General features: G+C 43.8%; 1 long non-coding RNA gene across 15 annotated transcripts in view; it reads right to left on the reverse strand.

Annotated features, from left to right (window-relative positions):
* LOC307181385 overlaps positions 1-20,412 on the reverse strand; it is a 420,414-nt gene that overhangs the window by 91,480 nt on the left and 308,522 nt on the right. For 13 of the 15 annotated variants that reach the window (XR_013826623.1, XR_013826624.1, XR_013826627.1 and 10 more), the window contains one exon: positions 10,682-10,767. This is a non-coding gene — a long non-coding RNA (uncharacterized lncRNA). Of the gene's footprint in view, positions 1-10,681; positions 10,768-20,160; positions 20,243-20,412 lie in introns of all 15 variants that reach the window. The other 2 variants (XR_013826626.1, XR_013826625.1) reach the window with 2 other exon arrangements.

A 20,412-nucleotide genomic window follows, 5' to 3' on the forward strand; every position in this document is an offset into this window, starting at 1 on the left:
TAAGTATCTTAAAACCTATGGATTGCCATGTCTCCGAAAGAGAATCAAGCATGTGTACAGGGGCATAAACGCAGCAGTGATAGGATTGGAGAGGTTCGGTGAGCAAATGAAGACCCTTTGAAATCATACTGCATGGTACCCATTACACGGGTCTTAACTCTCCAGGTTTAAGGTATTCTTCCTTCAGCTAAAACATGCATGTGGAACCCAGAGTATGATCAACCATGTGAACGGGAGACGTGTTCAAATATGTCTCAGTTTTCCTCCCCTTGTACTCGGGTGCAACATTCCAGACGCTTTAGTAACACTCTCCCGACTTGGAGAGTCAGTCCCTTTAACCTCCTGTTTGGCCCAGTTTGCAATTTCTGCGGAAGATGAACAGGAATAGCGAGAACCAATGAGAGATTACCTGTAGGAGTCTGGACGGGCAAATTTAACTCTCATTTCCCACCAGGAAGAGGAATTAACCAAAGGCTCAGCGTGCCGTGCCGGAACCAGGTTAGGGCCTGAAGCCATCCTGCGGTGTTGCGGCCAGGTCACAAGAAAGCGAGTTGAAGAAAGGAGCTCAGGGGCACTGTAATTCACAAACCTGCAGAGTTATAAATGACAGCTATCGTCCAAAAATAGACTGAAGTAAGGCTGCCAAGAGGACTTGAAAGCGGGGCAGAATTGCAGGAAACCGATTTCAGGAGGTAGACTGGAATTGCATTGAAAGCATAGGAAAAGAGGCAGAACGTCCACAATGATGCACTTGGCCAAAAAGGGCGTATGCGTTTTTTCCTGAATATATTCAGGAAAAAACGCATACGCCCTTTTTGGCCAACCAAGCAAGCTTGCAAAGGAAATCTGCACTACAATGAAGTCTCACTTCCCCCCGGTCAAAAGGGCCATCTGAAAAAAGTGTAAAATCCAGAAAGGCAGGACAGGCCATGGAGAACTGGGAGCCTTGTTATGCTGATGGGCGGGATGTAATTTGCCAACAACCACTCGGGAGAAGTGTATGGTGTTTCCTGAAACATCTAAAAAACAAAGCAACAGAACCTAGGGCACTTCCACTTATGGTCCTATAGCTTAGGGAAATTAAAATGAAAAAGACACAGCCACCCCAAAGTTTGGAACGGCTCTGTTTACAAGAACCTCGTTTACAGTACAAGTTCAACATCGCAGAAAGTGAAAAATGGATAAAGAAGTTGTGGTATTTACTTACAAAGCAATATCACTCAGCAATGAAATCTGTGTCATCAGGCCCTTAGCAGCACAATGAGTGGATTCAGGTATGATGATTCTAACTGAAATAAGTCACACAGAAAAAGAAACATCATAAGATATCACTAATACACGGAATGTAAACTTGGCTACACAGGAACTGAATTACAGAACAGAACAGGGTCTCAAATTTAGAAAACCAACTTATGCTTGCTTAAGGGGAAAGGTGAGTTGGGGTGCTGCATAAAACCAGAGATTGAAATGAGCACAGATAAAGTTCCTTAAGCCAAATATGGAATAGACAAGAGCTACTCCTTGCTCAACGAAATGGACTCAAAACCCCATATTAAACGCCTAAGAATGTACCTGACTAGTAAGTATCTTAAAACCTATGGATTGCTATGTCTCCAAAAGAGAATCAAGCGTGTGTACAGGGGCATAAACGCAGCAGTGATAGGATTGGAGAGGTTCGGTGAGCAAATGAAGACCCTTTGAAGTCATATTGCATGGTACCCATTACACGGGTCTCAACTCTCCAGGTTTAAGGTATTCTTCCTTCAGCTAAAACATGCATGTGGAACCCAGAGTATGATCAACCATGTGAACGGGAGACGTGTTCAAATATGTCTCAGTTTTCCTCCCCTGGTACTCGGGTGCAACATTCCAGACGCTTTACTAACACTCTCCCGACTTGGAGAGTCAGTCCCTTTAACCTCCTGTTTGGCCCAGTTTGCAATTTCTGCGGAAGATGAACAGGAATAGCGAGAACCAATGAGAGGCTAGCTGGAGGTGTCTGGACGGGCAAATTCAACTCTCATTTCCCACCAGGAAGAGGAATTAACCAAAGGCTCAGCATGCCGGGCCGGAACCAGATTAGGGCCTGAAGCCATCCTGCGGTGTTGTGGCCAGGTCACAAGAAAGCGAGTTGAAGAAAGGAGCTCAGGGGCACTGTAATTCACAAACCTGCAGAGTTATAAATGACAGCTATCGTCCAAAAATAGACTGAAGTAAGGCTGCCAAGAGGACTTGAAAGCGGGGCAGAATTGCAGGAAACCGATTTCAGGAGGTAGACTGGAATTGCATTGAAAGCATAGGAAAAGAGGCAGAACGTCCACAATGATGCACTTGGCCAAAAATGGCGTATGCGTTTTTTCCTGAATATATTCAGGAAAAAACGCATACGCCCTTTTTGGCCAAACAAGCAAGCTTGCAAAGGAAATCTGCACTACAATGAAGTCTCACTTCCCCCCGGTCAAAAGGGCCATCTGAAAAAAGTGTAAAATCCAGAAAGGCAGGACAGGCCATGGAGAACTGGGAGCCTTGTTATGCTGATGGGTGGGATGTAAATTGCCAAGAACCACTTGGGAGAAGTGTATGGTGTTTCCTGAAACAACTAAAAAACAAAGCAACAGAACCTAGGGCACTTCCACTTATGCTCCTATAGCTTAAGGAAATTAAAATGAAAAAGACACAGCCACCCCAAAGTTTGGAACGGCTCTGTTTACAAGAACCTCGTTTACAGTACAAGTTCAACATCGCAGAAAGTGAAAAATGGATAAAGAAGTTGTGGTATTTACTTACAAAGCAATATCTCTCAGCAATGAAATCTGTGTCATCAGGCCCTTAGCAGCACAATGAGTGGATTCAGGTATGATGATTCTAACTGAAATAAGTCACACAGAAAAAGAAACATCATAAGATATCACTAATACACGGAATGTAAACATGGCTACACAGGAACTGCATTCCAAAACAGAAGAGGGTCTCAAATTTAGAAAACCAACTTATGCTTGCTTAAGGCGAAAGGTGAGTTGGGGTGCTGTATAAAACCAGAGATTGAAATGAGCACAGATAAAGTTCCTTAAGCCAAATATGGAATAGACTAGAGCTACTCCTTGCTCAATGAAATGGACTCAAAACCCCATATTAAACGCCTAAGAATGTACCTGACTAGTAAGTATCTTAAAACCTATGGATTGCTATGTCTCCGAAAGAGAATCAAGCATGTGTACAGGGGCATAAACGCAGCAGTGATAGGATTGGAGAGGTTCGGTGAGCAAATGAAGACCCTTTGAAGTCATATTGCATGGTACCCATTACACGGGTCTCAACTCTCCAGGTTTAAGGTATTCTTCCTTCAGCTAAAACATGCATGTGGAACCCAGAGTATGATCAACCATGTGAACGGGAGACGTGTTCAAATATGTCTCAGTTTTCCTCCCCTGGTACTCGGGTGCAACATTCCAGACGCTTTACTAACACTCTCCCGACTTGGAGAGTCAGTCCCTTTAACCTCCTGTTTGGCCCAGTTTGCAATTTCTGCGGAAGATGAACAGGAATAGCGAGAACCAATGAGAGGCTAGCTGGAGGTGTCTGGACGGGCAAATTTAACTCTCATTTCCCACCAGGAAGAGGAATTAACCAAAGGCTCAGCGTGCGGTGCCGGAACCAGATTAGGGCCTGAAGCCATCCTGCGGTGTTGCGGCCAGCTCACAAGAAAGCGAGTTGAAGAAAGGAGCTCAGGGGCACTGTAATTCACAAACCTGCAGAGTTATAAATGACAGCTATCGTCCAAAAATAGACTGAAGTAAGGCTGCCAAGAGGACTTGAAAGCGGGGCAGAATTGCAGGAAACCGATTTCAGGAGGTAGACTGGAATTGCATTGAAAGCATAGGAAAAGAGGCAGAACGTCCACAATGATGCACTTGGCCAAAAAGGGCGTATGCGTTTTTTCCTGAATATATTCAGGAAAAAACGCATACGCCCTTTTTGGCCAACCAAGCAAGCTTGCAAAGGAAATCTGCACTACAATGAAGTCTCACTTCCCCCCGGTCAAAAGGGCCATCTGAAAAAAGTGTAAAATCCAGAAAGGCAGGACAGGCCATGGAGAACTGGGAGCCTTGTTATGCTGATGGGCGGGATGTAAATTGCCAACAACCACTCGGGAGAAGTGTATGGTGTTTCCTGAAACATCTAAAAAACAAAGCAACAGAACCTAGGGCACTTCCACTTATGGTCCTATAGCTTAGGGAAATTAAAATCAAAAAGACACAGCCACCCCAAAGTTTGGAACGGCTCTGTTTACAAGAACCTCGTTTACAGTACAAGTTCAACATCGCAGAAAGTGAAAAATGGATAAAGAAGTTGTGGTATTTACTTACAAAGCAATATCACGCAGCAATGAAATCTGTGTCATCAGGCCCTTAGCAGCACAATGAGTGGATTCAGGTATGATGATTCTAACTGAAATAAGTCACACAGAAAAAGAAACATCATAAGATATCAGTAATACACGGAATGTAAACTTGGCTACACAGGAACTGAATTACAGAACAGAACAGGGTCTCAAATTTAGAAAACCAACTTATGCTTGCTTAAGGGGAAAGGTGAGTTGGGGTGCTGCATAAAACCAGAGATTGAAATGAGCACAGATAAAGTTCCTTAAGCCAAATATGGAATAGACAAGAGCTACTCCTTACTCAACGAAATGGACACAAAACCCCATATTAAACGCCTAAGAATGCACCTGACTAGTAAGTATCTTAAAACCTATGGATTGCTATGTCTCCGAAAGAGAATCAAGCATGTGTACAGGGGCATAAACGCAGCAGTGATAGGATTGGAGAGGTTCGGTGAGCAAATGAAGACCCTTTGAAGTCATATTGCATGGTACCCATTCCACGGGTTTCAACTACCCAGGTTTAAGGTATTCTTCCTTCATCTAAAACATGCATGTGGAACCTAGAGTATGATCAACCATGTGATCGGGAGACGTGTTCAAATATGTCTCAGTTTTCGTACCCTGGTACTCGGGTGCAACATTCCAGACGCTTTACTAACACTCTCCCCACTTGGAGAGTCAGTCCCTTTAACTTCCTGTTTGGCCCAGTTTGCAATTTATGTGGAAGATGAACAGGAATAGCGAGAACCAATGAAAGACTAGCTGGAGGTGTCTGGATGGGCAAATATAACTCTCATTTCCCACCAGGAAGAGGAATTAACCAAAGGCTCAGCGTGCCGTGCCAGAACCAGATTAGGGCCTGAAGACATCCTGCGGTGTTGCGGCCAGCTCAAAAGAAAGCGAGTTGAAGAAAGGAGCTCAGGGGCACTGTAATTCACAAACCTGCAGAGTTATAAATGACAGCTATCGTCCAAAAATAGACTGAAGTAAGGCTGCCAAGAGGACTTGAAAGCAGGGCAGAATTGCAGGAAACCGATTTCAGGAGGTAGACTGGAATTGCATTGAAAGCATAGGAAAAGAGGCAGAACGTCCACAATGATGCACTTGGCCAAAAAGGGCGTATGCGTTTTTTCCTGAATATATTCAGGAAAAAACGCATACGCCCTTTATGGCCAACCAAGCAAGCTTACAAAGGAAATCTGCACTACAATGAAGTCTCACTTCCCCCCGGTCAAAAGGGCCATCTGAAAAAAGTGTAAAATCCAGAAAGGCAGGACAGGCCATGGAGAACTGGGAGTCTTGTTATGCTGATGGGCGGGATGTAAATTGCCAACAACCACTCGGGAGAAGTGTATGGTGTTTCCTGAAACATCTAAAAAACAAAGCAACAGAACCTAGGACACTTCCACTTATGGTCCTATAGCTTAGGGAAATTAAAATCAAAAAGACACAGCCACCCCAAAGTTTGGAACGGCTCTGTTTACAATAACCTCGTTTACAGTACAAGTTCAACATCGCAGAAAGTGAAAAATGGATAAAGAAGTTGTGGTATTCACTTACAAAGCAATATCACTCAGCAATGAAATCTATGTCATCAGGCCCTTAGCAGCACAATGAGTGGATTCAGGTATGATGATTCTAACTGAAATAAGTCACACAGAAAAAGAAACATCATAAGATATCAGTAATACACGGAATGGAAACTTGGCTACACAGGAACTGAATTACAGAACAGAACAGGGTCTCTAATTTAGAAAACCAACTTATGCTTGCTTAAGGGGAAAGGTGAGTTGGGGTGCTGCATAAAACCAGAGATTGAAATGAGCACAGATAAAGTTCCTTAAGCCAAATATGGAATAGACAAGAGCTACTCCTTGCTCAACGAAATGGACTCAACACCGCATATTAAACGCCTAAGAATGTACCTGACTAGTAAGTATCTTAAAACCTGTGGATTGCTATGTCTCCGAAAGAGAATCAAGCATGTGTACAGGGGCATAAACGCAGCAGTGATAGGATTGGAGAGGTTCGGTGAGCAAATAAAGACCCTTTGAAGTCATATTGCATGGTACCCATTCCACGGGTTTCACCTACCCAGGTTTAAGGTATTCTTCCTTCAGCTAAAACATGCATGTGGAACCTAGAGTATGATCAACCATGTGATCGGGAGACGTGTTCAAATATGTCTCAGTTTTCGTACCCTGGTACTCGGGTGCAACATTCCAGACGCTTTACTAACACTCTCCCGACTTGGAGAGTCAGTCCCTTTAACCTCCTATTTGGCCCAGTTTGCAATTTCTGCGGAAGATGAACAGGAATAGCGAGAACCAATGAGAGACTAGCTGGAGGTGTCTGGACGGGCAAATTTAACTCTCATTTCCCACCAGGAAGAGGAAATAACCAAAGGCTCAGCGTGCCGTACCGGAATCAGATTAGGGCCTGAAGCCATCCTGCGGTGTTGCGGCCAGCTCAAAAGAAAGCGAGTTGAAGAAAGGAGCTCAGGGGCACTGTAATTCACAAACCTGCAGAGTTATAAATGACAGCTATCGTCCAAAAATAGACTGAAGTAAGGCTGCCAAGAGGACTTGAAAGCAGGGCAGAATTGCAGGAAACCGATTTCAGGAGGTAGACTGGAATTGCATTGAAAGCATAGGAAAAGAGGCAGAACGTCCACAATGATGCACTTGGCCAAAAAGGGCGTATGCGTTTTTTCCTGAATATATTCAGGAAAAAACGCATACGCCCTTTTTGGCCAACCAAGCAAGGTTGCAAAGGAAATCTGCACTACAATGAAGTCTCACTTCCCCCCGGTCAAAAGGGCCATCTGAAAAAAGTGTAAAATCCAGAAAGGCAGGACAGGCCATGGAGAACTGGGAGCCTTCTTATGTTGATGGGCGGGATGTAAATTGCCAACAACCACTCGGGAGAAGTGTATGGTGTTTCCTGAAACATCTAAAAAACAAAGCAACAGAGCCTAGGGCACTGCCACTTATGGTCCTATAGCTTAGGGAAATTAAAATCAAAAAGACACAGCCACCCCAAAGTTTGGATCGGCTCTGTTTACAAGAACCTCGTTTACAGTACAAGTTCAACATCGCAGAAAGTGAAAAATGGATAAAGAAGTTGTGGTATTTACTTACAAAGCAATATCACTCAGCAATGAAATCTGTGTCATCAGGCCCTTAGCAGCACAATGAGTGGATTCAGGTATGATGATTCTAACTGAAATAAGTCACACAGAAAAAGAAACATCATAAGATATCAGTAATACACAGAATGGAAACTTGGCTACACAGGAACTGAATTACAGAACAGAACAGGGTCTCAAATTTAGAAAACCAACTTATGCTTGCTTAAGGGTAAAGGAGAGTTGGGGTGCTGCATAAAACCAGAGATTGAAATGAGCACAGATAAAGTTCCTTAAGCCAAATATGGAATAGACAAGAGCTACTCCTTGCTCAACGAAATGGACTCAACACCCCATATTAAATGCCTAAGAATGTACCTGACTAGTAAGTATCTTAAAACCTATGGATTGCTATGTCTCCGAAAGAGAATCAAGCATGTGTACAGGGGCATAAACGCAGCAGTGATAGGATTGGAGAGGTTCGGTGAGCATATGAAGACCCTTTGAAGTCATATTTCATGGTACCCATTCCACGGGTCTCAACTCTCCAGGTTTAAGGTATTCTTCCTTCAGCTAAAACATGCATGTGGAACCCAGAGTATGACCAACCATGTGAACGGGAGACGTGTTCAAATATATCTCAGTTTTCCTCCCCTGGTACTCGGGTGCAACATTCCAGACGCTTTACTAACACTCTCCCGACTTGGAGAGTCAGTCCCTTTAACCTCCTGTTTGGCCCAGTTTGCAATTTCTGCGGAAGATGAACAGGAATAGCGAGAACCAATGAGAGGCTAGCTGGAGGTGTCTGGACGGGCAAATTTAACTCTCATTTCCCACCAGGAAGAGGAATTAACCAAAGGCTCAGCATGCCGGGCCGGAACCAGATTAGGGCCTGAAGCCATCCTGCGGTGTTGCGGCCAGCTCACAAGAAAGCGAGTTGAAGAAAGGAGCTCAGGGGCACTGTAATTCACAAACCTGCAGAGTTATAAATGACAGCTATCGTCCAAAAATAGACTGAAGTAAGGCTGCCAAGAGGACTTGAAAGCGGGGCAGAATTGCAGGAAACCGATTTCAGGAGGTAGACTGGAATTGCATTGAAAGCATAGGAAAAGAGGCAGAACGTCCACAATGATGCACTTGGCCAAAAAGGGCATATGCGTTTTTTCCTGAATATATTCAGGAAAAAACGCATACGCCCTTTTTGGCCAACCAAGCAAGCTTCCAAAGGAAATCTGCACTACAATGAAGTCTCACTTCCCCCCGGTCAAAAGGCCATCTGAAAAAAGTGTAAAATCCAGAAAGGCAACAGGCCATTGAGAACTGGGAGCCTTGTTATGCTGATGGGCGGGATGTAAATTGCCAAAAGACACTCAGGAGAAGTGTATGGTGTTTCCTGAAACATCTTAAAAACAAAGCAACAGAGCCTAGGGCACTTCCAACTTATGGTCCTATAGCTTAGGGAAATTAAAATCAAAAAGACACAGCCACCCCAAAGTTTGGAACGGCTCTGTTTACAAGAACCTCGTTTACAGTACAAGTTCAACATCGCAGAAAGTGAAAAATGGATAAAGAAGTTGTGGTATTTACTTACAAAGCAATATCACTCAGCAATGAAATCTATGTCATCAGGCCCTTAGCAGCACAATGAGTGGATTCAGGTACGATGATTCTAACTGAAATAAGTCACACAGAAAAAGAAACATCATAAGATATCACTAATACACGGAATGTAAACTTGGCTACACAGGAACTGCATTCCAAAACAGAACTGGGTCTCAAATTTAGAAAACCAACTTATGCTTGCTTAAGGGGAAAGGTGAGTTGGGGTGCTGCATAAAACCAGAGATTGAAATGAGCACAGATAAAGTTCCTTAAGCCAAATATGGAATAAACAAGAGCTACTCCTTGCTCAACGAAATGGACTCAACACCGCATATTAAACGCCTAAGAATGTACCTGACTAGTAAGTATATTAAAACCTATGGATTGCTATGTCTCCAAAAGAGAATCAAGCATGTGTACAGGGGCATAAACGCAGCAGTGATAGGATTGGAGAGGTTCGGTGAGCAAATGAAGACCCTTTGAAGTCATATTGCATGGTACCCATTCCACGGGTTTCAACTACCCAGGTTTAAGGTATTCTTCCTTCAGCTAAAACATGCATGTGGAACCTAGAGTATGATCAACCATGTGATCGGGAGACATGTTCAAATATGTCTCAGTTTTCGTACCCTGGTACTCGGGTGCAATATTCCAGACGCTTTACCAACACTCTCCCGACTTGGAGAGTCAGTCCCTTTAACCTCCTGTTTGGCCCAGTTTGCAATTTCTGCGGAAGATGAACAGGAATAGCGACAACCAATGAGAGACTAGCTGGAGGTGTCTGGACGGGCACATTTAACTCTCATTTCCCACCAGGAAGAGGAATTAACCAAAGGCTCAGCGTGCCGTGCCGGAACCAGATTAGGGCCTGAAGCCATCATGCGGTGTTGCGGCCAGCTCACAAGAAAGCAAGTTGAAGAAAGGAGCTCAGGGGCACTGTAATTCACAAACCTGCAGAGTTATAAATGACAGCTATCGTCCAAAAATAGACTGAAGTAAGGCTGCCAAGAGGACTTGAAAACGGGGCAGAATTGCAGGAAACCGATTTCAGGAGGTAGACTGGAATTGCATTGAAAGCATAGGAAAAGAGGCAGAACGTCCACAATGATGCACTTGGCCAAAAAGGGCGTATGCGTTTTTTCCTGAATATATTCAGGAAAAAACGCATACGCCCTTTTTTGCCATCCAAGCAAGCTTGCAAAGGAAATCTGCACTACAATGAAGTCTCACTTCCCCCCGGTCAAAAGGGCCATCTGAAAAAAGTGTAAAATCCAGAAAGGCAGGACAGGCCATGGAGAACTGGGAGCCTTGTTATGCTGATGGGCGGGATGTAAATTGCCAACAACCACTCGGGAGAAGTGTATGGTGTTTCCTGAAACATCTAAAAAACAAAGCAACAGAGCCTAGGGCACTTCCACTTATGGTCCTATAGCTTAGGGAATTTAAAATCAAAAAGACACAGCCACCCCAAAGTTTGGAACAGCTCTGTTTACAAGAACCTCTTTTACAGTACAAGTTCAACATCGCAGAAAGTGAAAAATGGATAAAGAAGTTGTGGTATTTACTTAAAAAGCAATATCACTCAGCAATGAAATCTGTGTCATCAGGCCCTTAGCAGCACAATGAGTGGATTCAGGTATGATGATTCTAACTGAAATAAGTCACACAGAAAAAGAAACATCATAAGATATCAGTAATACACGGAATGTAAACTTGGCTACACAGGAACTGAATTACAGAACAGAACAGGGTCTCAAATTTCGAAAACCAACTTATGCTTGCTTAAGGGGAAAGGTGAGTTGGGGTGCTGCATAAAACCAGAGATTGAAATGAGCACAGATAAAGTTCCTTAAGCCAAATATGGAATAGACAAGAGCTACTCCTTGCTCAACGAAATGGACTCAACACCGCATATTAAACGCCTAAGAATGTACCTGACTAGTAAGTATCTTAAAACCTATGGATTGCTATGTCTCCGAAAGAGAATCAAGCATGTGTACAGGGGCAGAAACGCAGCAGTGATAGGATTGGAGAGGTTCGGTGAGCAAATGAAGACCCTTTGAAGTCATATTGCATGGTACCCATTCCACGGGTTTCAACTACCCAGGTTTTAGGTATTCTTCATTCAGCTAAAACATGCATGTGGAACCCAAGTATTATCAACCATGTGAACGGGAGACGAGTTCAAATATGTCTCAGTTTTCCTCCCCTGGTACTCGGGTGCAACATTCCAGACGCTTTACTAACACTCTCCCCACTTGGAGAGTCAGCGCCTTTAACCTCCTGTTTGGCCCAGTTTGCAATTTCTGCGGAAGATGAACAGGAATAGCGAGAACCAATGAGAGGCTAGCTGGAGGTGTCTGGACGGGCAAATTTAACTCTCATTTCCCACCAGGAAGAGGAATTAACCAAAGGCTCAGCGTGCCGTGCCGGAACCAGATTAGGGCCTGAAGCCATCCTGCGGTGTTGCGGCCAGCTCAAAAGAAAGCGAGTTGAAGAAAGGAGCTCAGGGGCACTGTAATTCACAAACCTGCAGAGTTATAAATGACAGCTATCGTCCAAAAATAGACTGAAGTAAGGCTGCCAAGAGGACTTGAAAGCGGGGCAGAATTGCAGGAAACCGATTTCAGGAGGTAGACTGGAATTGCATTGAAAGCATAGGAAAAGAGGCCGAACGTCCACAATGATGCACTTGGCCAAAAAGGGCGTATGCGTTTTTTCCTGAATATATTCAGGAAAAAACGCATACGCCCTTTTTGGCCAACCAAGCAAGCTTGCAAAGGAAATCTGCACTACAATGAAGTCTCACTTCCCCCCGGTCAAAAGGGCCATCTGAAAAAAGTGTAAAATCCAGAAAGGCAGGACAGGCCATGGAGAACTGGGAGCCTTGTTATGCTGATGGGCGGGATGTAAATTGCCAACAACCACTCGGGAGAAGTGTATGGTGTTTCCTGAAACATCTAAAAAACAAAGCAACAGAGCCTAGGGCACTTCCACTTATGGTCCTATAGCTTAGGGAAATTAAAATCAAAAAGACACAGCCACCCCAAAGTTTCGAACGGCTCTGTTTACAAGAACCTCGTTTACAGTACAAGTTCAACATCGCAGAAAGTGAAAAATGGATAAAGAAGTTGTGGTATTCACTTACAAAGCAATATCACTCAGCAATGAAATCTATGTCATCAGGCCCTTAGCAGCACAATGAGTGGATTCAGGTATGATGATTCTAACTGAAATAAGTCACACAGAAAAAGAAACATCATAAGATATCAGTAATACACGGAATGGAAACTTGGCTACACAGGAACTGAATTACAGAACAGAACAGGGTCTCAAATTTAGAAAACCAACTTATGCTTGCTTAAGGGGAAAGGTGAATTGGGGTGCTGCATAAAACCAGAGATTGAAATGAGCACAGATAAAGTTCCTTAAGCCAAATATGGAATAGACAAGAGCTACTCCTTGCTCAACGAAATGGACTCAACACCGCATATTAAACGCCTAAGAATGTACCTGACTAGTAAGTATCTTAAAACCTATGGATTGCCATGTCTCCGAAAGAGAATCAAGCATGTGTACAGGGGCATAAACGCAGCAGTGATAGGATTGGAGAGGTTCGGTGAGCAAATGAAGACCCTTTGAAATCATACTGCATGGTACCCTTTACACGGGTTTCAACTACCCAGGTTTTAGGTATTCTTCCTTCAACTAAAACATGCATGTGGAACCTAGAGTATGATCAACCATGTGATCGGGAGACCTGTTCAAATATGTCTCAGTTTTCGTACCCTGGTACTCGGGTACAATATTCCAGACGCTTTACTAACACTCTCCCCACTTGGAGAGTCAGCGCCTTTAACCTCCTGTTTGGCCCAGTTTGCAATTTCTGCGGAAGATGAACAGGAATAGCGAGAACCAATGAGAGGCTAGCTGGAGATGTCTGGACGGGCAAATTTAACTCTCATTTCCCACCAGGAAGAGGAAATAACCAAAGGCTCAGCGTGCCGTACCGGAACCAGATTAGGGCCTGAAGCCATCCTGCGGTGTTGCGGCCAGCTCAAAAGAAAGCGAGTTGAAGAAAGGAGCTCAGGGGCACTGTAATTCACAAACCTGCAGAGTTATAAATGACAGCTATCGTCCAAAAATATACTGAAGTAAGGCTGCCAAGAGGACTTGAAAGCGGGGCAGAATTGCAGGAAACTGATTTCAGGAGGTAGACTGGAATTGCATTGAAAGCATAGGAAAAGAGGCAGAACGTCCACAATGATGCACTTGGCCAAAAAGGGCGTATGCGTTTTTTCCTGAATATATTCAGGAAAAAACGCATACGCCCTTTTTGGCCAACCAAGCAAGCTTGCAAAGGAAATCTGCACTACAATGAAGTCTCACTTCCCCCCGGTCAAAAGGGCCATCTGAAAAAAGTGTAAAATCCAGAAAGGCAGGACAGGCCATGGAGAACTGGGAGCCTTGTTATGCTGATGGGCGGGATGTAAATTGCCAACAACCACTCGGGAGAAGTGTATGGTGTTTCCTGAAACATCTAAAAAACAAAGCAACAGAGCCTAGGGCACTTCCACTTATGGTCCTATAGCTTAGGGAAATTAAAATCAAAAAGACACAGCCACCCCAAAGTTTGGAACGGCTCTGTTTACAAGAACCTCGTTTACAGTACAAGTTCAACATCGCAGAAAGTGAAAAATGGATAAAGAAGTTGTGGTATTCACTTACAAAGCAATATCACTCAGCAATGAAATCTATGTCATCAGACCCTTAGCAGCACAATGAGTGGATTCAGGTATGATGATTCTAACTGAAATAAGTCACACAGAAAAAGAAACATCATAAGATATCAGTAATACACGGAATGGAAACTTGGCTACACAGGAACTAAATTACAGAACAGAACAGGGTCTCAAATTTAGAAAACCAACTTATGCTTGCTTAAGGGGAAAGGTGAATTGGGGTGCTGCATAAAACCAGAGATTGAAATGAGCACAGATAAAGTTCCTTAAGCCAAATATGGAATAGACAAGAGCTACTCCTTGCTCAACGAAATGGACTCAACACCGCATATTAAACGCCTAAGAATGTACCTGACTAGTAAGTATCTTAAAACCTATGGATTGCCATGTCTCCGAAAGAGAATCAAGCATGTGTACAGGGGCATAAACGCAGCAGTGATAGGATTGGAGAGGTTCGGTGAGCAAATGAAGACCCTTTGAAATCATACTGCATGGTACCCATTACACGGGTCTTAACTCTCCAGGTTTAAGGTATTCTTCCTTCAGCTAAAACATGCATGTGGAACCCAGAGTATGATCAACCATGTGAACGGGAGACGTGTTCAAATATGTCTCAGTTTTCCTCCCCTTGTACTCGGGTGCAACATTCCAGACGCTTTAGTAACACTCTCCCGACTTGGAGAGTCAGTCCCTTTAACCTCCTGTTTGGCCCAGTTTGCAATTTCTGCGGAAGATGAACAGGAATAGCGAGAACCAATGAGAGATTACCTGTAGGAGTCTGGACGGGCAAATTTAACTCTCATTTCCCACCAGGAAGAGGAATTAACCAAAGGCTCAGCGTGCCGTGCCGGAACCAGGTTAGGGCCTGAAGCCATCCTGCGGTGTTGCGGCCAGGTCACAAGAAAGCGAGTTGAAGAAAGGAGCTCAGGGGCACTGTAATTCACAAACCTGCAGAGTTATAAATGACAGCTATCGTCCAAAAATAGACTGAAGTAAGGCTGCCAAGAGGACTTGAAAGCGGGGCAGAATTGCAGGAAACCGATTTCAGGAGGTAGACTGGAATTGCATTGAAAGCATAGGAAAAGAGGCAGAACGTCCACAATGATGCACTTGGCCAAAAAGGGCGTATGCGTTTTTTCCTGAATATATTCAGGAAAAAACGCATACGCCCTTTTTGGCCAACCAAGCAAGCTTGCAAAGGAAATCTGCACTACAATGAAGTCTCACTTCCCCCCGGTCAAAAGGGCCATCTGAAAAAAGTGTAAAATCCAGAAAGGCAGGACAGGCCATGGAGAACTGGGAGCCTTGTTATGCTGATGGGCGGGATGTAATTTGCCAACAACCACTCGGGAGAAGTGTATGGTGTTTCCTGAAACATCTAAAAAACAAAGCAACAGAACCTAGGGCACTTCCACTTATGGTCCTATAGCTTAGGGAAATTAAAATGAAAAAGACACAGCCACCCCAAAGTTTGGAACGGCTCTGTTTACAAGAACCTCGTTTACAGTACAAGTTCAACATCGCAGAAAGTGAAAAATGGATAAAGAAGTTGTGGTATTTACTTACAAAGCAATATCACTCAGCAATGAAATCTGTGTCATCAGGCCCTTAGCAGCACAATGAGTGGATTCAGGTATGATGATTCTAACTGAAATAAGTCACACAGAAAAAGAAACATCATAAGATATCACTAATACACGGAATGTAAACTTGGCTACACAGGAACTGAATTACAGAACAGAACAGGGTCTCAAATTTAGAAAACCAACTTATGCTTGCTTAAGGGGAAAGGTGAGTTGGGGTGCTGCATAAAACCAGAGATTGAAATGAGCACAGATAAAGTTCCTTAAGCCAAATATGGAATAGACAAGAGCTACTCCTTGCTCAACGAAATGGACTCAAAACCCCATATTAAACGCCTAAGAATGTACCTGACTAGTAAGTATCTTAAAACCTATGGATTGCTATGTCTCCAAAAGAGAATCAAGCGTGTGTACAGGGGCATAAACGAAGCAGTGATAGGATTGGAGAGGTTCGGTGAGCAAATGAAGACCCTTTGAAGTCATATTGCATGGTACCCATTACACGGGTCTCAACTCTCCAGGTTTAAGGTATTCTTCCTTCAGCTAAAACATGCATGTGGAACCCAGAGTATGATCAACCATGTGAACGGGAGACGTGTTCAAATATGTCTCAGTTTTCCTCCCCTGGTACTCGGGTGCAACATTCCAGACGCTTTACTAACACTCTCCCGACTTGGAGAGTCAGTCCCTTTAACCTCCTGTTTGGCCCAGTTTGCAATTTCTGCGGAAGATGAACAGGAATAGCGAGAACCAATGAGAGGCTAGCTGGAGGTGTCTGGACGGGCAAATTCAACTCTCATTTCCCACCAGGAAGAGGAATTAACCAAAGGCTCAGCATGCCGGGCCGGAACCAGATTAGGGCCTGAAGCCATCCTGCGGTGTTGTGGCCAGGTCACAAGAAAGCGAGTTGAAGAAAGGAGCTCAGGGGCACTGTAATTCACAAACCTGCAGAGTTATAAATGACAGCTATCGTCCAAAAATAGACTGAAGTAAGGCTGCCAAGAGGACTTGAAAGCGGGGCAGAATTGCAGGAAACCGATTTCAGGATGTAGACTGGAATTGCATTGAAAGCATAGGAAAAGAGGCAGAACGTCCACAATGATGCACTTGGCCAAAAATGGCGTATGCGTTTTTTCCTGAATATATTCAGGAAAAAACGCATACGCCCTTTTTGGCCAAACAAGCAAGCTTGCAAAGGAAATCTGCACTACAATGAAGTCTCACTTCCCCCCGGTCAAAAGGGCCATCTGAAAAAAGTGTAAAATCCAGAAAGGCAGGACAGGCCATGGAGAACTGGGAGCCTTGTTATGCTGATGGGTGGGATGTAAATTGCCAAGAACCACTTGGGAGAAGTGTATGGTGTTTCCTGAAACAACTAAAAAACAAAGCAACAGAACCTAGGGCACTTCCACTTATGCTCCTATAGCTTAAGGAAATTAAAATGAAAAAGACACAGCCACCCCAAAGTTTGGAACGGCTCTGTTTACAAGAACCTCGTTTACAGTACAAGTTCAACATCGCAGAAAGTGAAAAATGGATAAAGAAGTTGTGGTATTTACTTACAAAGCAATATCTCTCAGCAATGAAATCTGTGTCATCAGGCCCTTAGCAGCACAATGAGTGGATTCAGGTATGATGATTCTAACTGAAATAAGTCACACAGAAAAAGAAACATCATAAGATATCACTAATACACGGAATGTAAACATGGCTACACAGGAACTGCATTCCAAAACAGAAGAGGGTCTCAAATTTAGAAAACCAACTTATGCTTGCTTAAGGCGAAAGGTGAGTTGGGGTGCTGTATAAAACCAGAGATTGAAATGAGCACAGATAAAGTTCCTTAAGCCAAATATGGAATAGACTAGAGCTACTCCTTGCTCAATGAAATGGACTCAAAACCCCATATTAAACGCCTAAGAATGTACCTGACTAGTAAGTATCTTAAAACCTATGGATTGCTATGTCTCCAAAAGAGAATCAAGCGTGTGTACAGGGGCATAAACGCAGCAGTGATAGGATTGGAGAGGTTCGGTGAGCAAATGAAGACCCTTTGAAGTCATATTGCATGGTACCCATTACACGGGTCTCAACTCTCCAGGTTTAAGGTATTCTTCCTTCAGCTAAAACATGCATGTGGAACCCAGAGTATGATCAACCATGTGAACGGGAGACGTGTTCAAATATGTCTCAGTTTTCCTCCCCTGGTACTCGGGTGCAACATTCCAGACGCTTTACTAACACTCTCCCGACTTGGAGAGTCAGTCCCTTTAACCTCCTGTTTGGCCCAGTTTGCAATTTCTGCGGAAGATGAACAGGAATAGCGAGAACCAATGAGAGGCTAGCTGGAGGTGTCTGGACGGGCAAATTTAACTCTCATTTCCCACCAGGAAGAGGAATTAACCAAAGGCTCAGCGTGCGGTGCCGGAACCAGATTAGGGCCTGAAGCCATCCTGCGGTGTTGCGGCCAGCTCACAAGAAAGCGAGTTGAAGAAAGGAGCTCAGGGGCACTGTAATTCACAAACCTGCAGAGTTATAAATGACAGCTATCGTCCAAAAATAGACTGAAGTAAGGCTGCCAAGAGGACTTGAAAGCGGGGCAGAATTGCAGGAAACCGATTTCAGGAGGTAGACTGGAATTGCATTGAAAGCATAGGAAAAGAGGCAGAACGTCCACAATGATGCACTTGGCCAAAAAGGGCGTATGCGTTTTTTCCTGAATATATTCAGGAAAAAACGCATACGCCCTTTTTGGCCAACCAAGCAAGCTTGCAAAGGAAATCTGCACTACAATGAAGTCTCACTTCCCCCCGGTCAAAAGGGCCATCTGAAAAAAGTGTAAAATCCAGAAAGGCAGGACAGGCCATGGAGAACTGGGAGCCTTGTTATGCTGATGGGCGGGATGTAAATTGCCAACAACCACTCGGGAGAAGTGTATGGTGTTTCCTGAAACATCTAAAAAACAAAGCAACAGAACCTAGGGCACTTCCACTTATGGTCCTATAGCTTAGGGAAATTAAAATCAAAAAGACACAGCCACCCCAAAGTTTGGAACGGCTCTGTTTACAAGAACCTCGTTTACAGTACAAGTTCAACATCGCAGAAAGTGAAAAATGGATAAAGAAGTTGTGGTATTTACTTACAAAGCAATATCACGCAGCAATGAAATCTGTGTCATCAGGCCCTTAGCAGCACAATGAGTGGATTCAGGTATGATGATTCTAACTGAAATAAGTCACACAGAAAAAGAAACATCATAAGATATCAGTAATACACGGAATGTAAACTTGGCTACACAGGAACTGAATTACAGAACAGAACAGGGTCTCAAATTTAGAAAACCAACTTATGCTTGCTTAAGGGGAAAGGTGAGTTGGGGTGCTGCATAAAACCAGAGATTGAAATGAGCACAGATAAAGTTCCTTAAGCCAAATATGGAATAGACAAGAGCTACTCCTTACTCAACGAAATGGACACAAAACCCCATATTAAACGCCTAAGAATGCACCTGACTAGTAAGTATCTTAAAACCTATGGATTGCTATGTCTCCGAAAGAGAATCAAGCATGTGTACAGGGGCATAAACGCAGCAGTGATAGGATTGGAGAGGTTCGGTGAGCAAATGAAGACCCTTTGAAGTCATATTGCATGGTACCCATTCCACGGGTTTCAACTACCCAGGTTTAAGGTATTCTTCCTTCATCTAAAACATGCATGTGGAACCTAGAGTATGATCAACCATGTGATCGGGAGACGTGTTCAAATATGTCTCAGTTTTCGTACCCTGGTACTCGGGTGCAACATTCCAGACGCTTTACTAACACTCTCCCCACTTGGAGAGTCAGTCCCTTTAACTTCCTGTTTGGCCCAGTTTGCAATTTATGTGGAAGATGAACAGGAATAGCGAGAACCAATGAAAGACTAGCTGGAGGTGTCTGGATGGGCAAATATAACTCTCATTTCCCACCAGGAAGAGGAATTAACCAAAGGCTCAGCGTGCCGTGCCAGAACCAGATTAGGGCCTGAAGACATCCTGCGGTGTTGCGGCCAGCTCAAAAGAAAGCGAGTTGAAGAAAGGAGCTCAGGGGCACTGTAATTCACAAACCTGCAGAGTTATAAATGACAGCTATCGTCCAAAAATAGACTGAAGTAAGGCTGCCAAGAGGACTTGAAAGCGGGGCAGAATTGCAGGAAACCGATTTCAGGAGGTAGACTGGAATTGCATTGAAAGCATAGGAAAAGAGGCAGAACGTCCACAATGATGCACTTGGCCAAAAAGGGCGTATGCGTTTTTTCCTGAATATATTCAGGAAAAAACGCATACGCCCTTTTCGGCCAACCAAGCAAGCTTGCAAAGGAAATCTGCACTACAATGAAGTCTCACTTCCCCCCGGTCAAAAGGGCCATCTGATAAAAGTGTAAAATCCAGAAAGGCAGGACAGGCCATGGAGAACTGGGAGCCTTGTTATGCTGATGGGCGGGATGTAAATTGCCAACAACCACTTGGGAGAAGTGTATGGTGTTTCCTGAAACATCTAAAAAACAAAGCAACAGAACCTAGGGCACTTCCACTTATGGTCCTATAGCTTAGGGAAATTAAAATCAAAAAGACACAGCCACCCCAAAGTTTGGAACGGCTCTGTTTACAAGAACCTCGTTTACAGTACAAGTTCAACATCGCAGAAAGTGAAAAATGGATAAAGAAGTTGTGGTACTTACGTACAATGCAGTATCACTCAGCAATGAAAACTATGTCATCAGGCCCGTAGCAGCATAATGAGTGGATTCAGGTACGATGATTCTAACTGAAATAAGTCACACAGAAAAAGAAACATCATAAGATATCACTAATACACGGAATGTAAACTTGGCTACACAGGAACTGCATTCCAAAACAGAACAGGGTCTCAAATTTAGAAAACCAACTTATGCTTGCTTAAGGTGAAAGGTGAGTTGGGGTGCTGCATAAAA

Source organism: Stenella coeruleoalba, assembly GCF_951394435.1.
Source record: "Stenella coeruleoalba genome assembly, contig: scaffold_60, whole genome shotgun sequence".
Lineage (NCBI taxonomy): Eukaryota > Metazoa > Chordata > Mammalia > Artiodactyla > Delphinidae > Stenella > Stenella coeruleoalba.